Here is a 17,661-nt window from a genome sequence, read left to right on the forward strand (position 1 = left end):
GCCATTTTGAAAAAAAAGAGGAAAATTAAGTGTCAAATATTGAAAAAATTTTATTCTTGAGTTAAAAACTGATTCTATCAAAAAGATAGATTTCCCACTCGCATCCCATTATGGGACTATAAAGCCCTTCAAGGAAATTGTATAAGCTTTCTTTTAAGCCAAAAAATGGCCCATTTTGAAAAAAACTTATTAAAAAATTTTTCGAAAGAATGCAGAAATAGCTGTCTGAAATCCTTTGGACAATTTTTTCTTGGACCAATAGGTGAAAAGTTACACTCATTTGAATAAAAACCTGTATGGCCAAAATATCCAACTTTCCTTTAAGACCGGTTGTTCTTAACCGATAAAGCTGAAAATTTGTGTCCGACCTACTATCCAATTAGTACAAATTTTTGTCAAAATCGATTTTTTTACTTGACTTGAAATTGCCCATATGTATAAATTATCAACTCGACCATAATGCTGTCATATTAAATATTCAAAACGTTATTAAATATAAACACTTTTAAACAATTAAAATCATTTTGAATTCAATTTAGATTTTATGTTCTGATCTATAACAAAGTCTTCATTATCCTGATGTCCTGATGAAAATTCACAAAAAAGCAATTCAATAATAATTATAATCTAAAATGTTAAAACAAAAATGCATATTCCAATGAAAACTTATGTATGTATATAACTATGGTACATAAATATTTTGGGAATTCCTATACAATTTTTTTTTGTATTTTTTTTGCTATTTATTTCTGAATATGTCATAAAAATAATTATTCCCATTGATGATGATGATTGTAAGGATGGCGAGTTGAATAATGATAATAGTGATGATTTGAATGTATGGAAATGAGATTGTAAAACGTTTTAATGGTCAAGACTATAAACAATTTCTGGTATTTTGTTGCAATTTATGTTTGTTGCATGTTTCTAATTATAACAAAAAAAAAAAGTTTCATGCTTCCCTGGTTGCCTTTTATTTTGTGTGATTGGTTATATACCCAAAGGATGCAAACTATGTTTTTTGCATCGTTTTAGTTTGGTTGCTGACTCGCTGGTCGTTTGCTGCCTCCATAAAATGTTTCAAATATTGAAATATTTCTCAACTCCCAGCTTGCATGTATCATTGTTTGTATGTTTTTAAAAGCTTGGTGCATACACCATAAAAATGTTTGTGTGTGCTTAAACTGACATCATAAAATATACAGTATTTTCAAAATTAAATCGTCTAGTAAAAATAGAAAAAGAAAACTACTTTTTATAGATCATAAACATTGACGGTAGTTTCTTACCAATTACGTATTTAAATCAATAAAAATCAAATAAATGTCTTTTTAAGTTTTTTGTTTAAATAGTTGAGAAGCTGTTGAAAAAAAAATATGCAAGAAGTATAAAAGAAATTTTTATGACTTAAATTGACTACGTGATTTACACGTCTTTTATTTTTGTTTGAAAAAGAATTTGATGAGAGGACATAAAATGAAAATTAGATTATTATTTTATTTAATAAAACTAGAGTTAATGATTAAGTTTACATAAATTTATTTAAACTTTTATGTATTTAACTATAATTAAAGATAAAGGGCTATGATTTAAATTTTTGTTGAAGTATCGGTAATAATAAAATGCATTTTATTGTTGAGTTTTTTTTTTTAAATAAAATTTGGTATGTAAAATTTATGGAACACCAGGGAAACCAAAATATGTAAATGCATGTTTTTTTGTGGTGCGTCATATGGGCTCATGGATAAGATATCTACACGTTTCAAACTAATTTAAGAATTTTGACATCGATTTGTTAGGGCATATTTCTGCATATTTTACCAATAAGAGCATAATTTTGCATAATTTGCATGGCATTTGTAGCATAATTAAGTCATATTATCGAGTTTTTAGAACATATTTTAATATATTGCTTTCGAAGTTATTAGGAGCGTCCTTTAATGAGACCTATGTTATGATACTGATCCATTCAGTACTTCCCATATTATGACAGCTTTTCACCTTAATATGGTTCTCTATATTGATTCCCATGGACTGTAGGAAAGACAAATAATCATGTCCAAATCAGATGAGACACAAGATGCTCTTGATTTAAGAAACGAATACAAATTTTTGGAATATTTATTTTAGTTGAAAAGGTACATGGCATTTAAATAATATTTTTTTCAGCCCATATATAATCAATATCATATCTTAATTAAATTTAAAATTCCTCTTTCAAAGAACCCCCATAATTGGCTATTTAATCATTATTATTGATGGTCTATATATACTAAAGGATTGAGACCCATAACATTTTTTTTTAAATTTTATAGTATCTTATAAATTTATTTCTCACTTTAAACTTTTTCATGTAATCTAAACGAAACTCTAATAAATTACATTTTAATCATTTGTTCAAAGAACTAGAACAAACGTATTAATAATCAAACACCTATAGAATTTCCTAAGGTGCCCTTTGTAAAAGTAACAAAAGAAAAAGAAAACATGCAATGTCACGGTCTATGTATGCCTTTGGAATTTTTCACACTTCAAGGCTGTCACTTGGCGTATATTTTTATAAAGACACTAATGGGAATCTGTTTAACACAACGTCACACATGCCTGCCAGACGACAAACAATACATATAGTCACAATCAGGCATTTTATTTTTTTAAGAAAAATGATCTTGAATATATGTACAGAGTCTCAGTCAACAAGAGCCCCTGTATAGTAATTTTATAAATTTTAAATGCTGGAAGCATTTCAATACGATTTGTTTATACAAACCAAAGTCATGCCATAGAAATAAAACGTTCTTCTTGGATTAGTGTGCGTGTAACCACATCACTGATCATTGTGGTCTCAACTTAATGAAGGAATAAAAGAATGTATGAAGAAAAAATATTGATTTGAAAGATGGAAAAAAACTTAAATGATGATGCTGCAGTTGCTGCTGCTACTTGTAGTGAAGTAGTGTAACACTGCTGCTTGGGGCAACATATGTCAAGGTATTAATGATGATGAAATTATGGAGGATATTGATTGGATGCCAAGAATTTCTTAGCAGACGTTAACAGCATTAGCAGCATGCCAACTATGTGAATAATATTCATTTAATGAGCAATTGTTTTCTTAGAATTATTAAGTGGGTAAATTGAGAATTATTTGCACATTGATTTTAATTAAATAATAGGTCAAATTTGAAAGGGCGTAGGAGCGACATAATAAAAATGGGGCATATATTTTTTAACAAAATGTTCTCTATAAAGATACCTTTCAGAAAAATTTATATATATGGGTAAATTCGTGTCAAATGATCCAGCTTTTAAAATCTATGTCTTCCGATTTGGATGATTTTTTCAATTTACACCAATGTTAGTAGGTTAGACACAAATTTTCAGCTCTATCGGTCAAGAACTGGGGCAGTAAGAGGGGGTCAAAGTTGGACATTTTGGTCATACAGGGTTTTATTAATATGAGTGCAAATTTCAGGAAGGAATTCAGATTTTTTATTTTTTATATTTTTTTTTTTTCAAAATTTTGTTTTTTTTCAAAATCTTTTATTTTGCTCACAAGAAAGCTTAGACAATTTCCTAAAGCTTTCTGGTCTACTATCCAATAGTACTAACCTTGGTGCAAATTTCATCAAAATCAATTTTTTGAGCAGCGTCACTTGACGGGAAATTGCCCATATTCAAAAAGAAAGTTTCTTTATTAACAAAAAACAAGTAAGAGTGTTATATTCGGCTGTGCCGAATCTTGTATACCCACCATCAAAATATTGCCGAAAAGGAGTGCTTGCTTATAAATAAACTTTGATATTTAAGAATCGATGCTTTTGTTATCATCAAAACAATTTTCTCATTCATTACATATATGTATAATTTTACCATCATACATATTATGTATATCGATAGGATCCTCCTAAAATTTGGTAGAGAAATTTGTAACAAATTTTGTCGCTGTACTTGTATTTTTAAGGTAGTATAAAGCGTTAAAGTCATTTTCTGAGAGGGACCTTATTAGGGGGGGAGGTTTGGTCAATTATGGACCGATCCTACTCAAATTTTCTAGAACGATTTAGCTAGTAATGAGCGTTAAAGCCATTTGTGAAGGGGACCTTATATGGGGGATAGGGTCAATTATGAACCGATCCTTATAAAATTTTACAAAGCGATTTAGGTTCCTATAAAATATGTTCATGTTGAATTTCATCGCTATAGTAATTTTCTGAAGGTGACCTTATATGGGGGATAGGGTGAATTATGGACCGATCCTTATAAAATTTTGCTATGATATTAAGGTTCCTATAAAATATGTTCATGTCAAATTTCATCGGTATGGATGCTTCTTTTAGACAATTATGAACCTTAAAGCCATTTTCCGAAGGGGATCTTATATGGGGGGTAGGGTCAATTATGGACCGATCTTCGTAAAATTTTACAAAGCGATTTAGGTTTCTATACAATAGGTCCATGTCGATTTTCATCGCTATAGATGCTTCTCTTAGACATTTATGAGCGTTAAAGTCATTTTCTGAAGGGGATCTTATATGGGGGTTAGGGTCAATTATGGACCGATACTTATAAAAATTTACAAAGCGATTTAGGTTTCCATAAAATAGGTTCATGTCGAATTTCATTGCTATAGATGCTTCTTTTAGACAGTTATAAGCGTTAAAGTCATTTTCTGAAGGGGACCTTATATGGGGAATAGGGTCAATTATGAACCGATCCTTATAAAATTTTACAATGATATCAAGGTTCCTATAAAATATATTTTGCAAAGCGATTTAGGTTCCTAGAAAATATATTTATGTCGAATTTCATCGCTATAGATGCTTTTTTTGGACAGTTATGAGCGTTAAAGTCATTTTCTGAAGGGGATCTTGTATGGGAGGTAGGGCCAATTCTGGACCGAACCTTATAAAATTTTACAAAGCGACTAACGTTTCTATAAAATAGGTTCATGTCTAATTTCGTCGCTATAGATGCTTCTTTTAGTCAGTTATAAGCGTTAAAGTCATTTTCTGAAGGGGAGCTTATATGGGGGATAGGGTCAATTATGGACCGATCCTTATAAAATTTTACAATGATATTAAGGTTCCTATAAAATATGTTCATGTCGAATTTCATCGCTATAGCTGCTTCTTTTGGACAGTTATGAGCGTTAAAGTCATTTTCTGAAGGGGACCTTATAGGGCGGCTAGGGTCAATTATGGACCGATCCTTATAAAATTTTACAAAGCGATTTAGGTTTCTATAGAATATGTTCATGTCAAATATCATCGCTATAGATGCTTCTTTTAGACAGTTATGAGCGTTAAAGTCATTTTTTGAAGGGGACCTTATATGGGGGTAGGGTCAATTATGGACCGATCCTTATAAAACTCTACAAAGATTTTAAGGTTCCTATAAAATATGTTTATGTCGAATTTCATCGCTATAGGTGCTTCTTTTAGTCAGTTATGAGCGTCATTTTCTGAAGGGGACCTTATATGGGGGCTAGGCGAAATCGTGGACCGATATTGCCCATTTTCAATACCAAACGAACTGCATCAACTAAAAGTATTTGTGCAAAATTTCAGCTCTCTAGCTACTTCCGTTTGGGCTCTATCGTGTTTTCAACAGACAGACAGACAGACGGACAGACGGACAGACGGACAGACGGACGGACGGACAGACGGACAGACGGACGGACATGGCTAGATCGTCTTAGAATCTAATAAGGACCCAGAATATATATACTTTTATGGGTCTTAGACGAATATTTCAATGTGTTACAAACGGAATGACAAAAACAATATACCCCCCATCTTTTTTGATGGTGGGTATAATAAAATACTATACATTCTGGGTCCTTACATATTTTTATACCCACCATCAAAAAAGTAACACATCTAAATATTGGTCATATACCCACAATAGTATATTCAGGGTCAGGGATATTCAGTTTCATAAGAACTAAAATCTACTACCAAATTTTATGAGGATCGGTCCATAATTGACCCTACACCCCATATAAGGTGCCCTTCAGAAAATGACTATAACGCTCATTACACTCTCACTTGTTAAAACTTAAACTCGAATGCTGCTTGGCTAACCCCATGTAAAATTTTGTGCATATCGGACTTGTCGTGCTGAAATACCAGATTTCTTTCCAAAAACATTTAATTCTGCCCCACTGTACATTGCTTAGAACAAAAGGTACCAAATTTATTTGGAGATATAAGTAAACAATTCAGCTAAGCTGTTATTAGTCTGTTGTAAATCTCTTAGTTACTTATCCATGCACCCACGTATCATCCTTTATATGAAACGGAAGTGTGGGTGGCAGTCTGACGAAACGAATGTTTACAAAGTGCGTATGTACGATTAAAACCCAATTGAGAAAACAAAAACTCTCCCATAACTCAGACAATTTTCCAACAATTCTCAATTTACAATAAATTTGATTAGTTTTTGCTGCTCCTGTGCACAACTATACATCATCTACAAAGTTCATTGGCTTGCGAGTGTAAGTAAATACGATACGATACAATACATTTCAATTTTATTTATGAAGCATCGATGAGTGTTGCATGTGTTTACTTTAAAGGCATGTTTCTTACAATGCATTCAAATACAAAATAGAGGATATTAACATATTCTTGGGATCACTTAAAATAGATAATGTACTCTAAACAAATATAAATCTTTTCTTGAATTTTTTATTATTTTCATCCCGCTCTTTTCGTGTTTTCCTTTCTCAATAAGCAGTACGAGGAAAAAATAAACTAATTGTTTATTTGGTTAAAATTTCTTGCTGCTGTTGTTTGAAGAATTTATGTTGGTTTATTTTTAATCTTTTAATACTAGATTTTTATATTTAATTTTAGAAACATTTCGTTTATTCAGTTCATCTGCCTTGTGTCTTTCGTATTGTTGGCGTAATAATGATCGTTCTTCCGTGTCGAACTAATATTTACATAAAGTCATGATCTCTTTCGTTTTGTTACAATTTGGAGATGAAAAAAAGGAGTTGTTTATATTAAATATTCCACAGAATCATAAAATTGTTTTTTAATCGATAATATTTACGTCAATTCATATTTTCCTTTTTAGTTTAAATGAATATACATATTTACATTTAAAGTACTTTTCTTTTAGCTCTTTTGAATTTTTTGGGGTAATTGACATTCAATGGCATTATTAAGTGGAAATTATTTTTTTTTTTCAGTTAATTTACTTTTCATATTGTATACCTATTATGAATAAATATGTATGTTTTTATTAAAAGGAGTTTATTGAACTTGAATTTATTTAATGCTTGAAAGGTTTTTATTTACTCTGTTCTGTTATTTAAGGCAAATATTTATTTTCTTGAAATCAATTACCTATTGGAAAATGTGATTTAAAATTTGAAGAAAACAGCAGAATATATTAAGATGATAATGGATATACAAATATTGATGAATATATAATGTTTTATTAGTTAATAAGATTTTCAAGTATAATTTTTATTGTTACTTGCAACTCTTTGATATTGACAACAGTTAACATTTTTATATCCTACATCACTTTAGGTCGCACGTACACCTTTTGAGACCAAGAAATAAAAAGGCTGCCAGTTTTCAAGATATTAAAAATTTCCATGTATGCCCAAGGACAAAGCCTTTTGAAAATGGTTAAAAATCGGTCCATTATTTTACCTATCCCCCATACAATTGAACCAATTAGCTTTTGGAAAAATGTGATTTAAAACTTAAATACCCTACACCACTTTAGATCTCAATTTTCAAGTTAATTTCATGAAATTTGGCACGTACATCTTTATGGCCCAAAATAACGAAATTGTTCGAAAACGGTCCATTTTTTTCTCTAGCGCCCATACAACCAAGCCCACTGAATAGAGAGTATACTAGTATCTCGACAAAAAGCGGTATAATAAGGTTTTTCATTAGCCTTGATAACCCTGCCGCATATAATATTTTCTTATATTTCTATATAATTATTTTCTGAGTCGATTATACCATGTCCGCCCTCTCATCAGCCTTGCTTGATGGCTAATATGATGATATTTTCAAAGCTTTCTGAAAATGGATAAAATCGGTCCATTATTTCATCTAGCCCCGATACAACTGAACCCAACGAATAGGACGTTTAAGCTTATTATGAAAAACAACAACAACAATACCCTACACTATGAATATATTTTCAAAATTATTTATTTTTCATAAAGAAACTTTTATGTTGAATTTTACCTTAATTTCGATGTATTTAAGCAATTTATTGATGAAAACCCATATTTCTAAAAGAAGCTTCATATGGAAGTTAGGGTCAAATATGGGCCGATCCTCAACAAATTGGGAGAATTTCATCGCTATTCTAATGGTTATAAGTCAATTTTTGGACGTTTAAGTTATTTTTAGAGGGGAGTTTGCATGGGAGCTAGGATCAACTGACGGCCGATCATTATAATAATCGGCATGGTCATTTATGGCTATATAAAACTTAGTTGTGCTAATTTTTGCGGAGATAATAGTATATTTGACGTAGTTATGTGTTAAAAACCCCAATCGGAAGGTCCGATTATATGGGGGCTAAGTGAAATAATGAACCGATTTCAACCATTTTCAACAGGCATCGTCCTTGTGCCGAAATGCTCCAAATTTTATCAAAATATCTTGAAAATTGTGACCTGTAGCTTGCGCACAAAGTTAACATGGACAGCCAACCAGCCGGACGGACGGACGGACATGACTTAATCGACTCAGAAAGTGATTCTGAGTCGATCGGTATACTTTAGGACCAATATGTTTGTGCGTTACAAACATCAGCACAAACGTATTATACGCTCCCCACTATAGTGGTGTAGGGTATAATAAATCTCATTTAATATTTATAACTTTATATACTTTATACTTAATCTAAGGTGGATTATCATATTTTAAATCTCGTCCGACTATACTTTCTTACTTGTTTAACTTTCAACTACTTTGAAACATAGATAAGTTCCGGAACAAATTTTAACATACTAGCTAATTCCAATATCTGTCTGAATTAGAATTATCTATTTTATGTAATCTAAATATTTATTTTAAAAAACTGTTAAAGCCGTCATAATTACACTATAACTGTGGTGTCAAAATGTCTAGGAACACAATATCAATCGAAATTTTAAACATGCCATAATTCTACAAAATGTTTTGAAATTACTCTTCAATATTAAAAGCTGTGCTCATGACTTTAACACTTCGTCATAAATTAGGAAGTAATCTTTGATACACTAATGAACGCCAACAAAACATTAATAATTCATTCATTACACTAAGCGGAGGAGGAAGATGCAACTTGCTTGAAACTCTTTAATGTTCGTAACTGTTACTTATTTACTTGCAACTAGCTGGGCATCATGTTGTTGAAACAAATTTTACCTGCTGTGATAAATGAGTTTTTTTTTTCAAACGAATGTTTTATTTTCCAATCTTTTGTTAGTTTTGTGGCATGCTGCAATCTATTAGTAAATAAAAACATATGTACGTATATACATGTATGTACATATGTGTAAGTAAGTTTGTTTATGATTCTGTATTTATTGATTGTTTAACATTTGACACTTTTGGTTAGAAAGATCTGTTGTTGTTTTTATTTTGTAGGCTTGTGCCTTTTTTAATTGTTTTCGATGAGTTCGATATGTATGCAGCACTTTAATGTTCATGCTAATGGGCGGTTTTTATTTAATACTCACGTGTGCTTTTTAAAGCGGCATCATCTGTCATTTCTCAAGAAAACAAAATAAAGAACTTAAAAATACATATATTTATAACTAAACAAAATTCTAAGGCGTTTATTGCATTTAGGCAGACGTGAAAGGGATTACGCACCCGTTTAAGAGAATGAAAAAGAAAAAATACAAAATGAACAATGGTTTGTTCATTTAAGTTTTTGTTGTCTTTTTTCTTAAACATACAAAACCTACATTATTTATTGTTCATTTAAATGTGTTTTCTTCATCATCTTTTTTTCATATTTACTTCCCTTCTGCTGCACTTCTCTTTAACTTTAACAGCCACAATGCACTTCCAACCTTAAAATGTTTACGCAAATATACGAGAGTACAAGTATGAAAGTAGAGTTTATCAAGCTCGACTATATGTTAACCTACATAAATACTGAAATATGTGCACAATTAGAATTGACATCTATAATTGAATTACTAATGCGAATTAACTCTTTTTTCAGTAGTTCGATCACAATGAAATCTCATAATTTTCTAAATTGTTTAAGATAAGTATATCCGTCCGTCTGTTCTTTGTCCGTATTTTGAAAATAATTCGAAGATATTTACATTATGATTTCTGACTACTAACTCGACGAAAATTTCATCCTTATGTATGTCTGGAATTCTAGGAATACCTCTCAAACGATAAGTATTAACGATGAGTATTAATGTTCCAAAAAGGGCCTCAGTTCCTACCAGCGATTGAAAGTCTTGATCTCAGTACAATATGTTCAAAAATCTCAAATAATGAGTATTAATGTTCCAAAAAGGGCCTCAGTTCCTACCAGTAATTGAAAGTCTTGATCTCAGTACAATATAATAAAAAATTTGTCCGCAGTCTTTTCGAAATGGATCTCAAACAATCCGTAATTTTTTAGCTTATCGCGAGAAAAATAATAAATTTTTTTCATACAGCATTCCTGGCCCGCAAAACGACTTTTAGTGCATTATAAGGGGTATATAAATTTCAAATTAATCTAAAACGTTCTGACACCTATTCTGAACACGAAAATAATATGCCTCTCAAACCCACTAAAAATCATTTTGTAGGTCAAAAATACTCTAAAAACTTTTTTTCCCATAATCAGGTCAAAATTAAGGAATTTTTGAAATCTACATTGAAAATATTGCAGAACGATTTTTTTTAAACATATATGTACATACTGAGATCAAGGTTTTTAATCGCTGGTAGGGAACTTTCAGTATATTAAAACGCATCGATTGAGAGACACAAAAAATAAAAGTATTCCGATATTTGTTTGGTTGCTAACAATAGACAGAAATGTATGATGACTAATATTTTCATATGTTACAAACACAATGACAAAATAAATATTCCTCCATATTTTTGATGATGGGTAAAGAGATACAATACTGAAAAGACCTCATCTACTTTATTCATCTACAGCTCTGTGTCATGTAAACATGATGCATTTCAGTGTGGTTTTTTGTTTAGTTTTTAAATTAAAGGTAAATTGTTTTATGCATCGTTTTGTAAACTGTCAGTTTTTGTTGACTCTAAAACTTGTAGCACACGAATACTGTTGCAATATGAATGTAAAGAATTGAATAAGCTCATGTACCACCAAAAAATCCATGTGTGTACGTTTATTTGTTATTTCTTTGGTTTATTGTTGTTGTGTGTATGTATTTAAATTAGGATGGCTTGCAAAAAAACTATTTTAGCTCAAATCAATTTCTAATAAAGAAATAATTTTGTTTTATTATCTCGATTAAAATCTGTTAAGTATAATTAATTTATTTTTAGAATAAAAGCCTGCCTCAATTTCATTATTCGAGCAAAAGGAGTTTTTTTACGACCCACCCTAATAAAGATATTTCATTTAATTTCGTATGGAACTGAAAATATCAACAACATGTTGCAATTGATTGATAAACTGCAGCGATGTTGTATTAAATGTACGTTATCATTGACAGTAACTGCGAGGTTTGCAAGATAAGTGTGGTTAATTTGACACCATATAATCTGTCAAAATAAACCAGACATTCAATTATTTTCTAATTTTAAAAACTATTTAAGCTTTTAGATATGTATTTATGTTGCTTATGTTTCTTTAGTTAAAAAGAATCAATCTATACAATAAGGGAAAACAAAATGCTAACATCTTAAATATGTTTTTAAAATCTAATGGATTTTTAATTAGGATTTGAGCTAAACCACCTAAATTTGTTTTACTGCTTTACCCTCGTTCGTACACTCACATTAAAGCCAATATTCTATTCCCATGTTGTTTTTCTTTGATTTGTTTAATTGATAGACCATATCTGTCCATTTATTTAATTTTTGTTTAGACTTTTTTTCTCTCCTCGTGTAGTCATTAATTTAGTAATGGCCAATTGTTGTTACAGCTTTTAATACATTGAAATGTGATTAATTAGTAGAAGTTTCATTGACCAACATGAACACAAACTTCAGCATCCACATGTTGAACAGTGTATTAAATAAGTTTCACACTTCATTTGAAGTATTTATATATAATGAAAAATTATAAATACGTTTATGTTGAACTTGATTGTAAACATTTCCTTAGCTTTTAACAAAAAAAAAAATCGTTTTTTTTTTCACAGTTTGAAAAGTGTACAAATGCCATGATTTTAACTAATGGAGATTTATACTTTTAAGGCAAGGAAAAAATGCGTATGTGAAAAAATAAAATAAATTACCATGAAAAAACTAACGCTTGAGTTGAAGCACTTTTTTGTGTTTACATCTAATGTTTGAAGTGCGTATTAAAAAGGTTTAAATAATTTAAGCTCATAATGGAATGTACCTATACGGAAAATAATTTGTATACCTTCTGGCCCTAAAATTCATTCTGTGTTGAGTTTTGCAAAAACATGGGCGTGGCACCTGAAAGTATATCTTAAAATGTTTGTTATGCTTTTCAATAAAACTCATTGCCCTAACTGTATGTGTACTTATAAGGTAATCTTAATTGATTTCAGATGAAAATAAAAATATGTATATAAACAAATGTCATTTTATTTAATTACAAAATATTTATTTAACAAGTAAGAAATTATAGTCGACCATATAATACCCTACACCTGTTACAAAATTAAAATGTGATTTAGTTTTCATATTAAAGCATTTAAGTTGAATTGTACCTTGTCTCAGATGTACTTAAGCCATTTATTGTTGAATAAAATTGTGGATATTTAAGTCAAATTTTGAAGGGGGCTTTGTATAGAGGCTATGGTCAAATGAGACCGTATTATTATAAAATTCATGAGAATCATAAAGGCTAGTATAGAACTTGGTTTTGCAGCTTTTTGTGGTGATACGAGTATATTAAACATAATTATGAACTTAAGAGCCTTATTCGGCGGGTTCAGTTGTATGGGGGCTAGGTGAAATGATGGACCGATGTTAACTATTTTCAATAGGCTTCGTCTCCGATACCATAGAAGATCATGTGCCAAATTTCATTGAATTATCTTGAAAATTGCGACCTGTATTTTGATTATAAGGTTTACAAGCCCTATTCGGGGGTTCAGTTGTATGGGGGCTAGGTGAAATGATGGACCGATGTTAACCATTTTCAATAGACTTCGTCTCCGATACCATAGAAGATCGTGTGCCAAATTTCATTGAATTATCTTCGAAATTGCGACCTGTAGTTTGATTAAAAAGTTTACAAGTCCTATTCAGGGGTTCAGTTGTATGGAGCTAGGTGAAATAATGGACCGATCTTAACCAATAGGCTTCGTCACTGTGACAATAGAAGGTCATGTACCAAATTTCATTGACTTATCTTTAAAATTGCGACCTGTAGTTTGATTACAAGGTTTACATGGACAGACGGACAGACGGACTTTAAGGTGGGTATAGGGCCAATATTATTGTGCATTACAAACATCAGCACAAACCCAACATACCCTTTCCACTAAAGTGGTGTAGGGTATAAAAATCATGTTTGGGTACTGAATCAGCAATTTATTTAATTTTTTTTTTCTTACAAAAAGGGTTAAGTTGATAACAGACAGCTTGTCTTTCATGTCAACTTTCTTTCTATCATTCCCGTTTCTAAATAAAGATAAAAACTATATTACAATATCAAATTTGAATAAATAAATGTATCCAAAAAGGTGCGGGTTTCTTTACAAAAGTACTCATATCAACCTAATAATATTGGTTTATTATTACTTGATATACATATTGTTTTTAATCTTAATAAAAAAAAGCATCTTCTATGCTGGATATCAATACCCAATTAAATTGATATGCAAGTTTTATTTTATTGTAAATATCGATTTGATTTGAAATCATCATATAGACATGCAATCAAAAAAGAAATGCGCCTACACGATTAACTAGACAAGACTGCTACATATCTGACAAAATGCATTCTCAAAGATTTTTGTCTTTAGATATAGGAATATTTTGTTTCATTTAATAGGCCACCCATAGTGCAGACGTTTTCGTTGTAATTTTTTTTTTTTTGTGAAATGTGTATTCAGGAAGTATATCGTGTTGTTTTTTAACTTAATTATAACATTTGTTTGTATGTTTTTTGTTAAATGAAACAAAACAAGAAATCATGTTTTTGTAGGAAATCGTCAATAATGGGTGTTAATTGTCATGCATGAAAAAATTGAACAAAAATGACACATTATTATTTCCTATAAAAACATATTTCATTGTTTTTAATATTTTGGTTAATGATACAAATATATAACATATAAATAAGATGCAACATCTGCATAAAATGTCAATGTCAATTGTTTATATGTAAGTATTTTTTAAACAATTTTTACATCTGCATATTTAGGGAAAACAATAACAACATTTTTTTTAAACTGAAACAGATGTTGTATATTATTAAATGTTTTTTAAGAAATTTGTTTTATGTACTTTTTACTCTCTTAAATTTCAAGAAATATCAAGTGGTTTTTGTTTTTCAATTACAAGATATATTTACATGTTATGTTAGATATATTATTTGTAAGGAAACACTTAATTTTTTTATAATTTTTATATGATTTATTATACGTAAAAGATCTATTACATTAAGATCAAACAAGGAAACACCGAATTTATTTTTTGAATATTATTTTTTATTATTTATTTATAGATCGCTGTATCTTATTATTATTTTAAATAAAAACTTTTCATTGTTATTTTTATAATTCGTAAAAAGCAATGAAAGATCATAATAACCCAATTTGTTTAATGATGCATATAAAATATTTTTTCTGCAAAGTCCAAAATTTTTTATACCCACCATCAAAAAGATGGGGGTATATTGATTTTGTCATTCCGTTTATAACACATTGAAATATTGGTTACAGGCCCATCAGTCCGTCTGTCTGTTGAAATCACGATAGCCGATAGACCACACGGGAAGAGCTAGACAGTTGAAATTTCGCAAAAATATTCCCTATTACTGAGGTTTGTTTGGTATTGAAAACGGGCACTTTTTCGGATAGCCCCCATACAAGTGGACCTCCAAGGGCATAGAAGTACGAATATAGCGATGAAATTCGACATAAATAAGTTTCATATGAGTCAAAATATTTTTACAACATTTTTTGAGATTCGGTCCATAATTGACCCTAACCTTCATATAGGGTCCCCTTCGGAAAATGACTTTACCACTCATTACTGGTCCAAAAATGCGAGTATAGCGTTAAAATTTGGTATAAGTAAGTTTCTTATGAACAAAAACCTCTCTACCAATTTGTTTTAGGATCGGCCCATAAATGACCCTACCCCGATATAAGGTTCCTTTCAGAAAATAACTTTAACACTCATTATTGGCCTAAAAATTCGAGTATAGCGATGAAATTCGGTTTAAGTAAGTTTCTTACGAACCAAAACTTGTCTCTGTCAATTTTTTTTAGGATCGGCCTATAAATGACTCTACCCCCATATAAGGTCCTCTTCTGAAAATTACTTTAACGCTCATTACTAGCTCAAAATATGAATATCGTGACGAAATTCGACACAAATAAGTTTTATGCGATCTAAAATCTCTCTACCAAATGAGGACTGATCCATAACAGATCCTAGCCCCTATAAAAGGTTCCCTTCTGCTCTGTATCACTATAAGGGGCGTATGGTCATCGTCATCCAGCTAGGTAAATTAGGTTAGAATAAAATTTGTAATTGTATTGTAATAGAAAAATAAATAAATAAATTATAATATTTCGTGCCTCTAGATCGTTTAGGTTCAATGTTGTTAAACATCAGACAAACTTAATTTTATTCCAAAGATTTTCTTATATACACGGTTATTATCAACTAGATACATATGTATGTCAGCACTTTAAAACTTCCCGTTAAAGCTCAATCTTGTTTTCAATAAATAGGTAAATAGTCATGTATGTAAATCTATATTTTTCATATCCCAGCTAAAAAAGATTAAGTATGGATCATATATTTATTCATATATGTTCATATCCGAAAATTGGCGGAATTGGGCATAATCTGCATATATTTTCATATATTTCCATATATGTTCATATATTTCCATATATGTTCATATATTTCCATACTTATCCATATATGGAAAAATTTTTCATATATGATTCCATATATGACATGATCATATATCTCCATTGATCGGAATGGATATCTGTGACTGGCTTGATATAGTTCATTAAGTGAAAAGCATTTTAAAAGCCAAACCCCTTTTTATTAGTCTAGGTTTTATTTAAAATTGATTCCAAGAAATTCCTTCAGCATATGCCTGTCATAATAATAAATTTTACCTTTAAGGATACTTTTATTTCTCAATATCACCTTCTCTTCTACTTTTGGAGGCAAGAAAATAAGATAAATAACTTAAGTTGACATTCTCCATATTATGATCGTATTAAAAGAACAGAAAAAACATATTTTTATTATGGTCATATAAAATATTGACAAATTTTCCATACATCAAATATGCATAAAGAAAATAAAGACATTAAAATATTTACGATACCTTTGAAATCAGTAGCCATTTATTTTAACATATTTATTTTTCACATACATACATATCTTTTTCGTTTTAAATTTTTATTCCTCTTCAGCACATTCAGCTTATGACACATTTATTCAATTTGATGTGTTAACTTGATTACTCAAGTTGAGGTGTGAGTTGTGCAGCAGGTGTGGGCCATTTGGAAGAGAAGAAAAAAAAAAATAAATTTTAAAAGTCGATTTATTGAACAAATTATGGGTTTGTAAATTATATTCTAAACAATTTATGTTGGTTTTTTATGACTGTGTTGTTTTCTTTTTTATGCTAAGCATATAAACTTTTAACCCTTTCAAAATTTTGGGGAATATATTTTAAGTGTGGGTGTATGTGATATTACCTATAAATTGGGAAATGTTAAGGTAATATATTTTTTACATACTTATGTAAAGGTAATAAATTATTACATAAACAGCGGTAAAAATTCATACATATTCGCATACGAATTATGAATTTAATAGCAAATTTTATAACATGTATTTTTTTTGTGCTTTTCATTATTACTAGGCATTTGAGAGATATATAGTTAAAATGGTAATTAAAGGAATTAATTCAAGATCAATGAAAATAGATCTTTGAAATTAACTAAGAATAAAACAAATTGATCAAAATTTTGGAAAGAATTCAAATTTTCTATAATAAAAGGTAAATTTAAGCTAAAAAATTTAAAATGTTTTATAGGTTTTGAAAATTATTCGATTTTGAAAATCTGAAAAATTTAATTTCATCTTATTTAAGATAAGTGGAGAAAATAGCGGAATCGGGCAGAAATCTTGAAAATTTAATTTTCAAATGCGATTATCTCCTAAGCTATTAAAAAGTAATTACAGTCAAACTCGTTTATAACGAACTCCGCGGAACCAGTCAAATTTGTTTGTTATAAGCGAAGTTCGTAATAACACAGGTGAAGTTTTTGTAGTTCCAAAAATT

This window comes from Lucilia sericata, unplaced genomic scaffold, assembly GCF_015586225.1.
Source record: "Lucilia sericata isolate MDLA Ls3-8-SP2 unplaced genomic scaffold, ASM1558622v1 Contig000007F_arrow, whole genome shotgun sequence".
Taxonomy (NCBI): Eukaryota; Metazoa; Arthropoda; class Insecta; order Diptera; family Calliphoridae; genus Lucilia; species Lucilia sericata.